Here is a 15739-nt window from a genome sequence, read left to right on the forward strand (position 1 = left end):
AAACTAACCTTCAAAGATCTTGTTATGACATCCGAGCGAAAAACAATCGACAAACGCCACAAAGATGCAATCTTTGATAAGTTTGATTTTGGTAAAAACAAAGCAATGAAATGCCTTGAATGTTGAGAATAAACTCAAGCAAATTTCATATCATTCAATAATGTTCCGTTCATCCCCCTTACAATGCATTATATAAACAATAAAATACAAGAAAAGTTGTGTGAAGAGGCTTAATAAAGATAAATAGCAAATTTGACAAGGAAAGTGCGCGCGGCAGCGCATGATCTCGCGCCATGGCGCGCACCATACTGCCATGTTTCAGCTCGGACGCGCGGTAGCGCCATTTCATGCGCGGTGGCGCGCTATGTACTGTCTTCCCGGGTAGCACCATGCACGCGCTGTTCTGCCTCAAGGCACGCGCGGCTGCGCGCATGCTGCTGTCCTCATGGTCATTTTGCACTTGAATTACATTCCAAACACTTCCATCATTTTGTCCATGTTCACCAAGCTCCTCTAATTTAGTCACCCAATTTGTAGATCCTCCTTGGTAGCTCATCATGAGTCCTTGAAGTGCTTACTTAAATTTCTTGCTACGTCCCCTCGTTATAGGTCCTTCGGGCAACTCCAGCAAATCCTATGCCTTCTTTGATGCTTGATCAACCACGTTTGCATCATCCTCCCTTTCTTGAAAAAGATTTGTCCTCAAATCTTGATCATCTCCTACATCAAATAAAGAAAGATCACTAACATTAAAAGTAGAACTGACATTGTACTCACCTAGTAGGTCTAGTTTGTAGGCATTGTCGTTGATCTTTTAAAGTACTTGAAATGGTCCATCACCCCTAGGTAAGAGATTCGAACGTCGTTTTTCTGGAAATCTTTCCTTCCTTAAGTGCAACCGTACCCAATCTCCCTTTTCAAAAAAATCTTTTTCCTCCCTTGTTGGCCTGCTTCGTATATTGTAAATTCTTCTTCTCGATGTTATTCTTGACCTTCTCATGCAAACTTCTAACGAATTCAGCTTTCTTCTTTCCATCCATGTTCAACCTTTCACTCACAGGCAAAGACATCAAATCCAAAGGAGTTAAAAGATTAAAACCATAAACAATCTAAAATGGTTAATAATTTGTAGTAGAATGCACGCTACGGTTATAAGAAAACTCAATAAATGACAAACATTCTTCCCAATTTTTCAAGTTCTTTTTGAGTATAGCACGCAAAAGTGTTCCTAGAGTTCTATTAACAACTTCAGTTTGTCCATCCGTTTGAGGATGACATGTAGTAGAAAACAACAGTTTAGTGCCAAGCTAAGCCCACAAAGTTTTCCAAAAGTAACTCAAAAATTTAACATCACGGTCAGATACAATAGTCCTAGGCATACCATGCAACCTAACGACTTCCTTAAAGAAAAAATCTGCAATGTTGGATGCATCATCGGTTTTATGACAAGCAATAAAATGTGTCATTTTAGAGAATCTATCAACAACAACAAATACTGAATCCCTCCCTTTCTTAGTCCTTGTCAAGCCTAAAACAAAATCCATAGAAATATCAATCCAAGGTTCACTAGGAACAGGAAGTGGTGTATACAATCCATGTGGTTGTGTTCTAGACTTAGCTTGTCTACAAGTAATGCACTTTTTACAAACACGCTCAACATCACGTTTCATATGTGGCCAATATAAATGCTCATGCAAACAACTCAAAGTTTTAGTCACACCAAAGTGCCCCATCAAACCACCACCATGTGCCTCCCTCACAAGTAACTCACGAATTGATGACTTAGGAATGCACAATCTATCTTCTCTAAATAAAAACCCATTATGCAAATAAAATTTATCATATGGACATTGTATACATGTTTCCAATATCTCCTTAAATTCCTCATCCAACAAATACAACTCTTTCACATGCTCAAATCCAAAGATTTTCGATTCCAAAGGTAGAAATTAAGACGTACCTCCGTGATAGTGCGTCGGCCACTACATTATCCTTACCTTGTTTTTATTTGATTATGTAGGGAAATGTCCCTATGAATGCCACACACTTGGCATGCCGCTTGTTCAGTTTCTGTTGTCCCCTAAGGTATTTTAGAGACTCATGATCGGTATATATCACAAACTCCTTAGGCCTCAAGTAGTGTTGCCACATCTCCAAAGTCCTCACAAGCGCATACAACTCCTTGTAATACGTTGGATAGTTCAGTGATGCTCCATTGAGTTTCTCACTAAAGTACACCACTGGTCGTCCTCCTTGCATCAAAACACCTCCAATACCTACACCTGAAGCATCACATTCAATTTCAAAAGTATTAGAAAAATCAGGCAAAACAAGTAAAGGCGCATTAATTAATTTTTGTTTAATAATATTAAAAGACTTCTCTTGCTCCTCGCCCCAATGGAATGGAACGTTCTTCTTAATCACCACCGTCATCGGTGCCGCCAGTGTGCTATAATCTTTTACAAACCTCCTATAGAAGCTTGCAAGACCATGAAAGCTTCGAACTTGACTAACATTAGCAGGCGTTGGCCAATCTCGAATAGCACTTACCTTGTCCTCATCCACTTGTATCCTGTGAACTTACCACAAAACCAAGAAAGACAAGTTTGCTTGTACAAAAATCACATTTCTTAAGATTAGCATATAAATGTTCATCCTTAAGTATTATCAGTACAAGTCTTAAATGCTCAACACGCTCTTCTAAATCTTTGCTATACACAAGAATATCATAAAAATAAACCACAACAAATTTCCCTATGTAAGCACGCAAGATATGATTCATCAACCTCATAAAGGTACTAGGAGCATTAGTTAAGCCAAAAGGCATGACCATCCACTCATATAACCCATACTTTGTTATAAATGATGTTTTCCACTCATCACCTTCCCTCATTCTAATTTGGTGAAAACCACTTTTCAAATCATTCTTACTAAAAATGCATGCACCATGCAACTCATCTAACATATCATATAGTCTAGGTATGGGATGCCTATACTTGATGGTTATATTATTGATTGCCCTACAATCTACACACATTCGCCATGACCCATCTTTCTTAGGAACTAATAAAACAGGTACAACACTGTTAGAGTAGGTGCCCGTCGAGCCAAGTGTTGGCCGAGTGTTCACAATGAAACTCTATGTATAAGCAATCTTTATTTTAATAATATTTGGATTTATTGTTTTGGCACTTCTTTATCTGTATACCCATGCTAGTTGCATAGATAAAGCCCTTGAATATACAAATAGTAAAAAGAATATGAGATGCTCATATGATGAGTATCATGAAACTCATATTTGTAATACTGTATATTCTAAACGGTTCCTAGTCGATTCAACCGCCACTAAGAAGGATATAGACCGCTAGAGCTCGAGACTAGTATCTGCGATGTGAGTACCATGTTTCATTGGTAGGGGACATTGTGATGTCCGGGCATGCAGATAGGTGCTCCTGGTAGAGTGCACTGAACAACCCTCTATAAAGGACTTTCCAAGTGGTTCTCACTTATCGAGTGGAAACGTCCTAGTTTATGGTTGTACACCATTAGTCCTTATGACCTGGGACAACATTGAGACTCTATGTGCTAGCGTTTCACTTTGACTTGTTTACCGACTCTCATGGGGTCTTAAGGTGGCAAGGTTGGGTGTTATGTCGAAACATATAGGAGTCGATGCATTGTAGTCTGGGATTCACCGCTTACCTTCGGGTATGGATATCCTATGTGTATGAAGTATGAAATCTCTGATCAGAGCATGGTGGTAATTATGAAAGGGGTTTCATAGATTACACCATCGATGCAACTACAACATGACACATAGTATCGATTCATTGACAATTCTCGATAAACCAATGGTTGTCGAATCTATCTGGATATATGAGTTGAAGGGACCGTACTGTACGCTAACCATAATTGAATGGTTCTTGCAGGCACTATCATTTGATACCTAGGGAATCATGTAAGCGATGCTGCTAGGCATTTAACATGATTGGTTGGGTACTATCAGACTTGAGTTCTGACGTTCTTGTTATCAAAGTGTTGATAAGTAAGGATGGAGCAATTGGGGTATGCTCATATAAGGACATGTTTAGTCTGAATCACATGGAGATGTGAAACCCACGGCTAGTTGTATCAGTGAACCATTGAGGGCCACGAAAATACGAGCTTTCTAGATCCCGTTGAGAAGTAAAATAGTTCAATGTGTTTAACGGCTTATAAATGAGTTTATAAGCGTAAATAAAAATAGAAGTACGACTTCGATGAGAGAAATGTAAATTGTAATTTATGGAAGTGTTCCTAAATTAAAAGTTGGCCAAGTGAATAATGTATTTGAAAATTGTGATTTTCATAAACATTATTATGGACTAAATTAAATTAATTCAAGTGTTGAATTAATTAAATCATATTGAGTCTTCTGGAGCTCAATTTAAATAAATTATTTAACTAGTGGACTTGAGTAAATTCAAGTAATGTTTAATTAATCTCAAAAATGTTTGAGATAATTAAATTAAGTCCGTGGGTTTTTAATTTGTTGAAAACCATATAATATATGCATGCATGGGAGGTGAAGGGTTGGAGACTACTTTTTGGGTTATCAAGGCATGACATGCAAAAATGTGTTTTTGCTTTTTGCTTTTTGCAAGACCAAGACAAGTCTCTCTTCCCCCTCATTCCATCTACCATGGCCGAAATATTGAGCTTAATTCTCTCCAAATTTTTCTCTCATTTTCTTCTTCAAGTGTTTAGGAAAGAAAACTTCTTCTCATTGAAAAATCCTCTTAGTTTTCTAGTGCAAATTAAGAGGGGATCTACCTAATTGGTGGTGGGCTTAATAGTTGAGCAAGGAGTGCTCAAAGGAAGCTTGTAGATAGTTTCTACCATTGAAGAGCTAAGGTGTTTACACCTTAGTTGGAGCCATACATCAATCCTTGTGATTGATAGGTACATTTCTTAACACACTATGAATGTCATTTTGTGTTTATTGTATTTGCTACACATTAAATCAAGGTGGCCGAAATTTCTTGTTGAAAAATTCGATTTTTAAACTTTCGTTGCGCTTCCGGTCACCGTAACCGATCCCCTTTCAATTGGTATCCGAGCTATGGTTACGATTTTGTGAAGCAATTACAAGGTATTATGTTGAGATCGATTTCTAACCGCATGAGAACAAAATTTTGTATCGAATCAAGGCCGGTTTCGGGGGAATTTTGGGCAGCAAGTTGCTGCCCGTTTTGGGCAGCCCAGCTGCCCAAAACGGGCAGCCCTTGGGCTGCCCGAACAGCCCCTACAATTTATTAAAAATTTTTTTTTGCCAAGTTGGCTGGAATCCGGCGACGGAGCTCCGGCAACGGCGATGACGACTAGGGTTTTCAAAAGATGTTTTGAAATATCAAAGTGTCATGGGCCTTGATGTTGTTGGGCCATTAGATGGTTAACATATTTGTGAATTTTAAATGAGCCAAAATGTTTTTGGTGAAAAATGAGTTTTTGGGCCCTTAAGTTTAAAATTACAAAAGTTGCAAATATTTTCTCATGAAATAAATATTTTAAGTTGGACTTTAAATATTTATAGTAAATGGTGATTTACAAGAAATTCGGTTATAAATAAATTAATTTGAAAGTAGACAAAGGTGTTTGTATACTTTGTTAATTTCGTTTATAATTGTGGCGGTTAGTGATTGGATCAAGATATATAATATTGGATCAATTAATTATTGTGATAATTAATTGATGGTGTATGATATGTGATATTGTGTATGAAGGATGATCAAAAGCCCAAGCCCAATTTGCTAGGTGTATGCTAGGATATTTTGTGTTGAATGATTGTAATAATTATCAAATTTAAAGTGGGCTTGGTTTATGGCTTGTTCCCACTCCCATGAGATGTATATCTATTTGCCATGGATATTTATTTGTAAATATTAGTATAGTAGATGATCAAGATTGGAAGATGGTGGCCATGATGATTATGAGGATCGAAGACATGTAAATATTGGAAGCTAATGTAATAGTTGCATTTGCATTCCATGCATTTCCCTAGGATTGGACCTAGACCCGTGTTTAGCTCACACGGACCGTTAGTATTGGGGCGATTGATCATCCTTGTTTGTTTACTGTTTATAATATATGCATGATATGTTATAAATAATGAGTATGTGCGTTATTATTATGATAATAACAAAGTTGCATGAATCCGGCAAACATACGATCAAACATGGCGAGCTTTTAAATAAACTTAATGATGAGACCTTTCAAAATTAAAAACCCTCATTTTGAATAATATTCAAAATTAATATCAAGCCCGAAAAGGGGAATTATAAATTTGTTTATAATTTCCATGTCTTCCATCGAAAATGGGTGCATGATGAACGCTACCCGTACTCGGGGCTCGGCTCATATTATTGGGGGGGCCCTGGGTGCCGGAAAGCTGTGACATCCATTGACATGGTGATGTGAACTACGTGGAACTCCCATGATTTCGGCTCATATTATTGGGGGAACTCATGGCGACCGTCCATTAAGGTTCAACATCGATGGATAAGGCTTGACACGTGAAGATGAACGACGTCATATTATTGGGTCCTAATCAAACGTGAGACAAAAGTTTACGTAGAGGGTTGCATTGTGATGCAATTGGAAACTACCTTTTAGGAATTGTGATTGGCTGATATAATTCGGGATCATAACTCGCTAATTGGACCTTACGTCTCTATTGAGGAAAGGAGTTTCCCGTTTTCACTAGAGGGTAGTGAAAGATGTCAAAACAGTGGGAGAAAATATTTATGAAGTAAAAGTCCGAACTTCATAACTTACTAAATATTTTAAAATAGTCATCAACATTTATCTGTTTTTACTTTTCAGTACAAATTGACAATGTCTTCGATTCGCAATCCGATATCTGCAATACTTGACAAACACATATTAACTGGACCTAATTACCTTACTTGGCTAAGAAACCTGAAAATCGTCTTGAATTCGGAAAGGGTAGCATATACACTGACTGAGTCGCCCCCTGTTGAGGCTCCGACTGACTGCACTCCTGAGGAATTGCAGGCTTACAAGGAATGGTGTGACCATGACTTGATAGCCAGGTGCTATATGCTGACTTCTATGAATGATGAGTTGCAGAGGCGTTTTGAGGATGCAAAGAGTGCTGCTGACATTCATTTGCATCTCAAGGAGCTCATTGGTGAGCAAATACGGCCTCTTAGACATGCTACCGTCAAGGAGCTGATCACTTTGCGCATGCGAGATGGGGCCTTGGTCCATGAGCATGGACTGATGTTGATTGGGCTCGTGGACAAGCTCGTTGGCATGGATCTGATCTTGCCTTCGGAGTTGACCACCGACGTGTTGCTGTTATCATTGCCTAGCTCATTTGATCCTTTTGTGGTGAACTTCAACATGAACAAGATGGAGCCGACCCTTGAGGAGTTTTTGAATATGCTTGTTACGTTTGAATCAACCATCAAGAAAGAGAAGTTGGTTCTTTATGTGGGTTCTTCATCTGGTACGAAGATTGATCCACATGGGAAGGGAAAGAAGCGTTCTTTCCAACGTCCCAAGAAGAACGTGCCCTTGATGAGGAAATCTCCGAATCCCTTGTGGCAGCTATACCAGTTAAGGCTGACAAGACTGTTGATGAATGTCATCACTGCAAGAATCCTGGACATTGGAGGCGTAACTGCATAGAATATCTTGCCCAGAAAGGTTCTAGAACTGGTATGTTCTATATTGAAGTAAACATTTCAATTAACTCTACTTTTTGGGTATTGGATACCGGTTGTGGCTCACATCTCTGTAATGAGTTACAGGTGATGGGAAGAAGTAGGAGGCTTAGGGAAGGTGAGACCTTCTTGAGTGTGGGCAATGGAGCAAGAGTTGCTGCCAAGGCCATAGGAGATGTTTACTTACTGTTGAACAATTATTTTAAGTTAATTTTAAGAAATGTTTGGTTTGTACCTGAATTGTTGAAAAACATTGTTTCCATTTCTATGTTGATAAAGATGGGTATTTTTGTTTCTTTTGCAAAGGTGTTTGCAATATTTACAAGAATGAATGTTTGATTGGTACTGGTGAACTTGAAAACGATCTCTATAACTTAAAATTGAAAGATATTCCACTAAATGTCCATTTAAAGGCAGACACCATATGAGATATGGATGGGTAAGCCACCCAAATATTCTTATCTTAGAATATGGGGGTGCCCTGCTTTTGTGAAGCTGGTAGTGGGAGATAAAGTGGATAGTCGAACCATTTTATGTTTCTTTGTGGGATATCCAAAGAATTTTGTTGGATATTATTTCTATTATCCCCAAGAAACAAAGGTGTTTGTTTCTAGGAATGAAACCTTTTTGGAAAAGGAATTTCTATTGGATAGAAAAGGCGAGATGATAGAACTTGAAGAGGTTCGAGAGACACCCACAATTATAGAACCCATACCTGAAGAGCCAAGAGAGGAGATACAAGCTCCTAGAAGATCCGAGAGAGTCTCGAGACCACCTATGAGGTATGGTCTGCTTCTTGAAGAGGGCCATGATGAGCCTAACCTTGAATGTGATCCAAGGACCTTCAAGGAAGCGTTATCTGATGCCGATTCATCCAAGTGGCTTGAAGCAATGGAATCTGAGATGAATTCCATGCATTCGAACCAAGTGTGGAATCTCGTGGATCCACCTGAGGGAATTGTTCCCATAGGGTGTAAATGGATTTACAAGAGGAAACTTGGGGATGAGAAGGTATTGACCTTCAAGGCACGATTGGTGGCAAAAGGATATACTCAAAGACAAGGAGTTGACTTTGAGGAAACCTTTTCTCCAGTTGCAATGTTCAAGTCCATAAGGATATTGCTAGCCATAGCTGCATGGTATGACTATGAGATATAGCAGATGGATGTCAAGACAGCCTTTCTGTAAGGTTCGAGATTATTATTTTTCATTAATATGATATCCGGAAGATATGGGAATGCATGACGTGCAAGGAGAGGAGAAAAGACATGAGAAATTAGAAGATTGCAAGACCGCACCCGCGCCCAAAACAGGAGTGCACCCACGGTCATGCAATTATGGATTTTAGCAAGAAAAGCCGAAGCCATACCGCACCCGCGGTGCAACCCAGACCGCACCTGCGGTGACAAGACCGCACCCGCGGTGCAGAACAGGACCGCACCCGCGGTCGAATATTTTAGAAAATGATAGAGTTGCCGAAGGCACAGCGCACCCGCGCTCCTTGAACCACCGCACCCGCGGTCGTGCGTGCCCTTTGAAGAATGAGCCATGGGTTATATAACATGCAAGATATATATATAGAGGTGGCTTCATTTCCTCCTTGCTCAGATGAAACAACCGAGAGAGAGAGAGAGCTTAAGGAAAAGGAGAGTTCTTGCACTTTGAATTTAGATTTCTCAAGATTTAGTCACCCGAGTTGTATTCCGAGTTGATATTCTTGTTCCTCGCTTTAAGGGCTTCAAGGTGATGTAAGTTTCCTTCAATTCCAACATGATTCAGATTTTATGGATTACGGAAATTGTAATATGATGGTTATATTGTGTTCTTGACATAGTAAGCATAGTATATTCACAAATGGATTGAATATCGAATAGCATACGCAATGGTTATGGAATTTCAGATTGTGGGAGTTGAAATAATGCAGATTTTGGGGAGATTATGATTTTGTTATTGATGTGGTGAGTTGTGGATAATCTACCAATTATTATTGAGAGATTAGTATCGAAGAATCAGAACATTACATTACTGTATTGTATTGAGATTGAATTGTGAATGGTACAAGATTCACTTTGAGTTATGTTTTGATAGAATGTATCTTTACATTGCCATTTCAGACTGTCATTGGTAAGATTCGTCTTCGAGACCTCGACATCAATAACGGTTTAACAAGAAAGGTATAATGCATGTTTTGTTTGGGGAGATACAACTCAAATGAGATCCCATTTGAGTTTCCCAACCAAAATCACATACTAGATTTATTGTGTATTTTGTAATATGACTATGATTTGTTTATAGATTTGTATTCAAATCTTTTAAGATGATTATGCATTGTTTACAGATTGTTATGCATTGCATTTAAGATGGGGAGTCTTGACTGAACAGTCAAACTTCTAGACGTTCGGTGGTATCACAACGTAGAGGAAGATCAGTCTCCTATTGTAGAGGTGGATATAGATCAGACCGAAGTCTAGGAATAAGACGTACCGTCACCCCGATTGGGAGAGTAGGTGATAGATCATCTTATTCACACCAGGATCCCTAGAGTTTTAGTCGAGTCGAGTCCAGACATGGTTTGATTCGCATTGCATGTTCATATAGATGTTATTCATACTAGCATGTTTCATGTTTGAGAATGATTATATGCATGTATACATGTTTATACTGGGATTTGTTCTCACCGGAGTTTCCGGCTGTTGTTATGTCTGTATGTGTGCATAACAACAGGTGGGGCAGGATCTGGATCGAGACAGAGACGAGATTGATATAGCGTGGAGACTACGGGCGCAGCAGATGACTAGTGGCTTTTATTAGACTTGGAGTACTTGTATTTGGTATTTTGTACTAAACACTAGTTGAATTGATGTATTAGAACAAGACATGTTTGTATGCTTGTAAAATAAATAAAGACTTTATGCTTGTTTATATAACATTAGAATTAATGTTGAAAAGCGAAAATTTGACCCACTTTTTATAATAAAGATCCATTTAATCCCAAAGAAATGAGTTAGAGCCCGGGTCCCCACACTTTCTTAATGGGGATATTAAGGAACTGAAGGGTTTACATCTGTCGGAAGTGAGCATATGGTATGCAAACTCCAGAGATCTGTTTATGGTCTAAAATAGGCATCTAGGAGTTGGAACCTCAGATTCGACAGTACAATCAAAGAGTTTGACTTTGCTAAGAATCCTGAGGAACCCTGTGTGTATAAGAAGGTCAGTGGGAGTGTTGTGACATTCCTTGTGTTTTATGTTGATGACATTCTAATCATTGGGAATGATGTAGGAATGTTGCAATCTACTAAAATATGGTTAGCAAGTAAGTTCTCGATACAGGACTTGGGTGAAGCATCTTTTGTATTGGGAATACAGATCTATAGAGATAGATCAAGAAGATTACTTGGTCTTACCCAGTCCACATATATTTATACCATCGTGAAGCGGTTCTCGATGGATGAGTCCAAGAGAGGACATCTACCAATGTGTCATGGCGTGTCTCTATCCAAGTCGATGTCTCCCAAGACTGATGCAGAGATAGCGGCGATGACACGCATTCAGTATGCTTTGGCAATTGGTAGTATCATGTATGTGATGATATCTACACGTCCTGACGTGGCATTTGCACTAAGTGTAGTGAGTAGATATCAATCGAACCCTGGTCTTCCGCACTGGAAAGCTGTGAAAGACATCCTCAAGTAGTTGAGAAGGACCATTAAATTGTTCTTGGTCTATGGGGTGGAGAACTGAAATTGGAAGGCTATACCGACTCTAGCTTCCAAAGCGATATCGATGACTCGAATTCAACCTCTGGATTTGTATTCATGCTCAATGGTGCTGCTGTCTCTTGGAAGAGTTCCAAGCAAGACAATACTGCGGATTCTAGCACAGAGGCCGAATACATTGCTGCATCAGATGCTGCAAAGGAGGCGATTTGGATAAGGAATTTTGTCCAAGAGTTGGGCGTCATTCCTAATGGAGTTGCTCATGTCCCGGTGTTTTGTGAAAACACGGGAGCTATAGCTCAAGCAAAGGAGCCAAGGTCTCATCAGAAATCCAAACACGTATTAAGAAAGTACCACATCCTCTGAGAGATTTTGGAAAGAGGAGAAGTGTCGATTGACAAAGTCGGCTCCGCAGATTATGTTGTTGATCCACTAGCTAAGCCTTTACCTAGACCAATATTCGAGATGCATCGCGAATCAATGGGTTTGAAGCATTTGGGCAGTTGGCTCTAGTGCAAGTGGGAGATTGTTAGAGTAGGTGCCCGTCGAGCCAAGTGTTGGCCGAGTGTTTACAATGAAACTCAATGTATAAGCAATATTTATTTTAATAATATTTAATATTGTTTTGGCACTTCTTTATCTGTATACCCATGCTAGTTGCATAGATAAAGGCCTTGAATATACAGATAGTAGAAATAATATGAGATGCTCATATGATGAGTATCATGAAACTCATATTTGTAATACTGTATATTCTAAACGGTTCCTAGTCGATTCAACCGCCACTAAGAAGGATATAGGCCGCTAGAGCTCGAGACTAGTATCTGCGATGTGAGTACCATGTTTCATTGGTAGGGGACATTGTGATGTCCGAGCATGCAGATAGTTGCTCCTGGTACAGTGCACTGAACAACCCTCTATAAAGGACTTTCCAAGTGGTTCTCACTTATCGAGTCGAAATGTCCTAGTTTATGGTTGTACACCATTAGTCCTTATGACCCGGAACAACATTGAGACTCTATGTGCTAGCGTTTCACTTTGACTTGTTTACCGACTCTCATGGGGTCATAAGGTGGCAAGGTTGGGTGTTATTTCGAAACATATAGGAGTCGATGCATTGTAGTCGGGGATTCACCGCTTACCTTCGGGTATGGATATCCTATGTGTATGTAGTATGAAATCTCTGATCAGAATATGGTGGTAATTATGAAAGGGGTTTCATAGATTACACCATTGATGCAACTACAACATGACACATAGTATCGATTCATTGACAACTCTCGATAAACCAATGGTTGTCGAATCCATCAGGATATATGAGTTGAAGGGACCGTACTGTACGCTAACCATAATGGAATGGTTCTTGCAGGCACTATCATTTGATACCTAGGGAATCATGTAAGCGATGCTGCTAGGCGTTTAACATGATTGGTTGGGTACTATCAGACTTGAGTTCTGACGTTTTTGTTATCAAAGTGTTGATAAGTAAGAATGGAGCAATTGGGGTATGATCATATAAGGACATGTTTAGTCCGAATCACATGGAGATATGAAACCCACGGCTAGTTGTATCAGTGAACCATTGAGGGCCACACAAGTACTAGCTTTCTAGATCCCGTTGAGAAGTAAAATAGTTCAATGTGTTGAACGGCTTATAAATGAGTTTATAAGCGTAAACAAAAATAGAAGTATGACTTCTATGTGAGAAATGTAAATTTTAATTTATGGAAGTGTTCCTAAATTAAAAGTTGGCCAAGTGAATAATGTATTTGAAAATTGTGATTTTCATAAACATTATTATGAACTAAATTAAATTAATTCAAGTGTTGAATAAATTAAACACTAGTGGACCTAGTAGAGTCCAAATAATTAAATTAATTCAACTGTAGAAGTAATTAAATCATATTGAGTCTTGTAGAGCTCAATTTAAATAAATTATTTAACTAGTGGACTTGAGTAAATTCAAGTAATGTTTAATTAATCTCAAAAATGTTTAAGATAATTAAATTAAATCCATGAGTTTTTAATTTGTTAAAAACCATATAATATATGCATGCATGGGAGGTGAAGGGTTGGAGACTACTTTTTGGGTTATCAAGGCATGACATGCAAAAAAGTGTTTTTGCTTTTTGCTTTTTGCAAGACCAAGACATGTCTCCCTTCCCCCTCATTCCATCTACCATGGCCGAAATATTGAGCTTAATTCTCTCCAAATTTTTCTCTCATTTTCTTCTTCAAGTGTTGAGGAAAGAAAACTTCTTCTCATTGAAAAATCCTCTTAGTTTTCTAGTGCAAATTAAGAGGAGATCTACCTAGTTGGTGGTGGGCTTAATAGTTGAGCAAGGAGTGCTCAAAGAAAGCTTGAAGATAGTTTCTACCATTGAAGATCTAAGGTGTTTACACCTTAGTTGGAGCCATGCATCAATCCTTGTGATTGATAGGTACATTTCTTGACACACTATGAATGTCATTTTGTGTTTATTGTATTTGCTACACATTAAATCAAGGTGGCCGAAATTTCTTGATGAAAAATTCGATTTATAAACTTCCGTTGCGCTTCCGGTCACCGTAACCGATCCCCTTTCAAGCACAAGGAGACATAGACTCACGCACAAAACCTCTTTCTAACAACTCACTTACCTGCCGCTGAAGCTCCTTAGTCTCTTCCGGATTGCTTTTATAAGCTGGACGGTATGGTATTGGGTGTTTTCTTAATTGCTTGCAAGTGCACAACGGCAAGTTTGTAATAAAATGTTTTTTCGAGTACAAGTGTCGATCCCACGAGGAATGTATTTCTAAATTTATATTAATGCTTGTAATTGAAATAGTCTTGCCTTTATTTAGAATAATTAATTGACAGATTTGTTTATACCAATAACTATATTTGAAACTAAATTAATTATATTATAACACCAAACTTTTTATAACAAATAACTATGGAATAAAAGATCTAGAGGTCCGATTTCACGCAACTATCCACCATGTGTTATTTTGTGTAGCTATATTATAAATGTCCTTATTATACCTTAGCCAAGAATTCTAAATTATCTACTCCCTCTTCCGAGTGCTAAGTAGATACTAATTATCTAACAACAGATTGTAACGTCGCCATCAACAATCTATAATTAAATAATACAATAAGCACTAAATTCTTTTAATAGCTTCAATAGCAATATATGTCCTCCCGAACTATATAAATACTATCGATTTATTTTTCTCTTTCTTGTTTATAAATTTCTTTTTCCAAGTGATAAATTATAAACATAAGAATCATTCAAGATATGGCCAATAAAATGAAAGCATTAAGATTGGAAAAATACAAATGAACAATAAGGAACTTATATAGCATAAATCATAAATCCCAACACATAGTTTCTAGTTTTGTTCCATCATTCCTCTAGAAATAAAAATTAGTACATAATAAAAATAACACAACAACACATAAATCTTAAACAAGACATATCAAATAAAAGTAAAAATAAAGAAAGAAGAACTTAGAACAAGAGCTTGCAGTGCAATGAAATTCCTTTCCAAAAGTGTGCAAGAGAATTCTCAAGAACTTGATGAACTTGATCTTCAATCTTTCTTTGTAGCCTCCAATCCTTCCCTTGGCTCCTCAATGACCTAGATGGTGAATAATAGAAGCATTTTATAGTCCAGACAAGCTTTCCCACGCAGCACACCATTTTCCTCTACTTTTATTCAAAGTCCACAAAGTTACAGATTTTTCGGACTTTGTTTTGCATGGACCGCGGGTGCGGTGTAATCAGGACCGCGGGTGCGGTGCTGCTTCGGCAGAAAAATCCATCTTCAAAGTGTGAGACCGCGGGTGCGGTGCTAGGATGGACCGCGGGTGCGGTTGTGTTTCGGGGAAGACTGCGGGGGCGGTGTTGAGGAGACCGCGGGTGCGGTCGTGTTTCGGCAAGCTTTGTCCTTTGCACCTTCTAATTCATCACTATACTACTCCAAATTCTCATTTCTAAGCTCCCAAACTACAATAAAAAAAAAACAACAAATCAAATAAAACCTGCTCAAGAATCACAAAATTCCAAGTTAAAAACAAGTAATAAAAGTACAATAAATTGCACTTATCAAACTCCCCCACTTAAGATTTTGCTAGTCCCGAGCAAAACAAAACAACACAAACAACCAAACAAGTCATGAAATATTTTAAAGAACTTGGCCTCGAGATAAATTTAAAACCCTTCATTCATTTACAATTCAAATCAGTCCAACCACTTGTTCATCCGGATAAAATCATGTGATCGGTTAATTCTCTTAACTTCTAATCTC

The 15739-nt window shown here is 38.3% G+C and overlaps 1 pseudogene; it reads right to left on the minus strand.

Moving 5' to 3' along the window:
- Nucleotides 1-634: 634 nt before the first annotated feature.
- Nucleotides 635-15739, minus strand: part of LOC140806836 (uncharacterized) — a 44186-nt pseudogene continuing 29081 nt past the window's right edge.

This window comes from Primulina eburnea, chromosome 1, assembly GCF_022965805.1.
Source record: "Primulina eburnea isolate SZY01 chromosome 1, ASM2296580v1, whole genome shotgun sequence".
In the NCBI taxonomy this organism is placed as follows: Eukaryota; Viridiplantae; Streptophyta; class Magnoliopsida; order Lamiales; family Gesneriaceae; genus Primulina; species Primulina eburnea.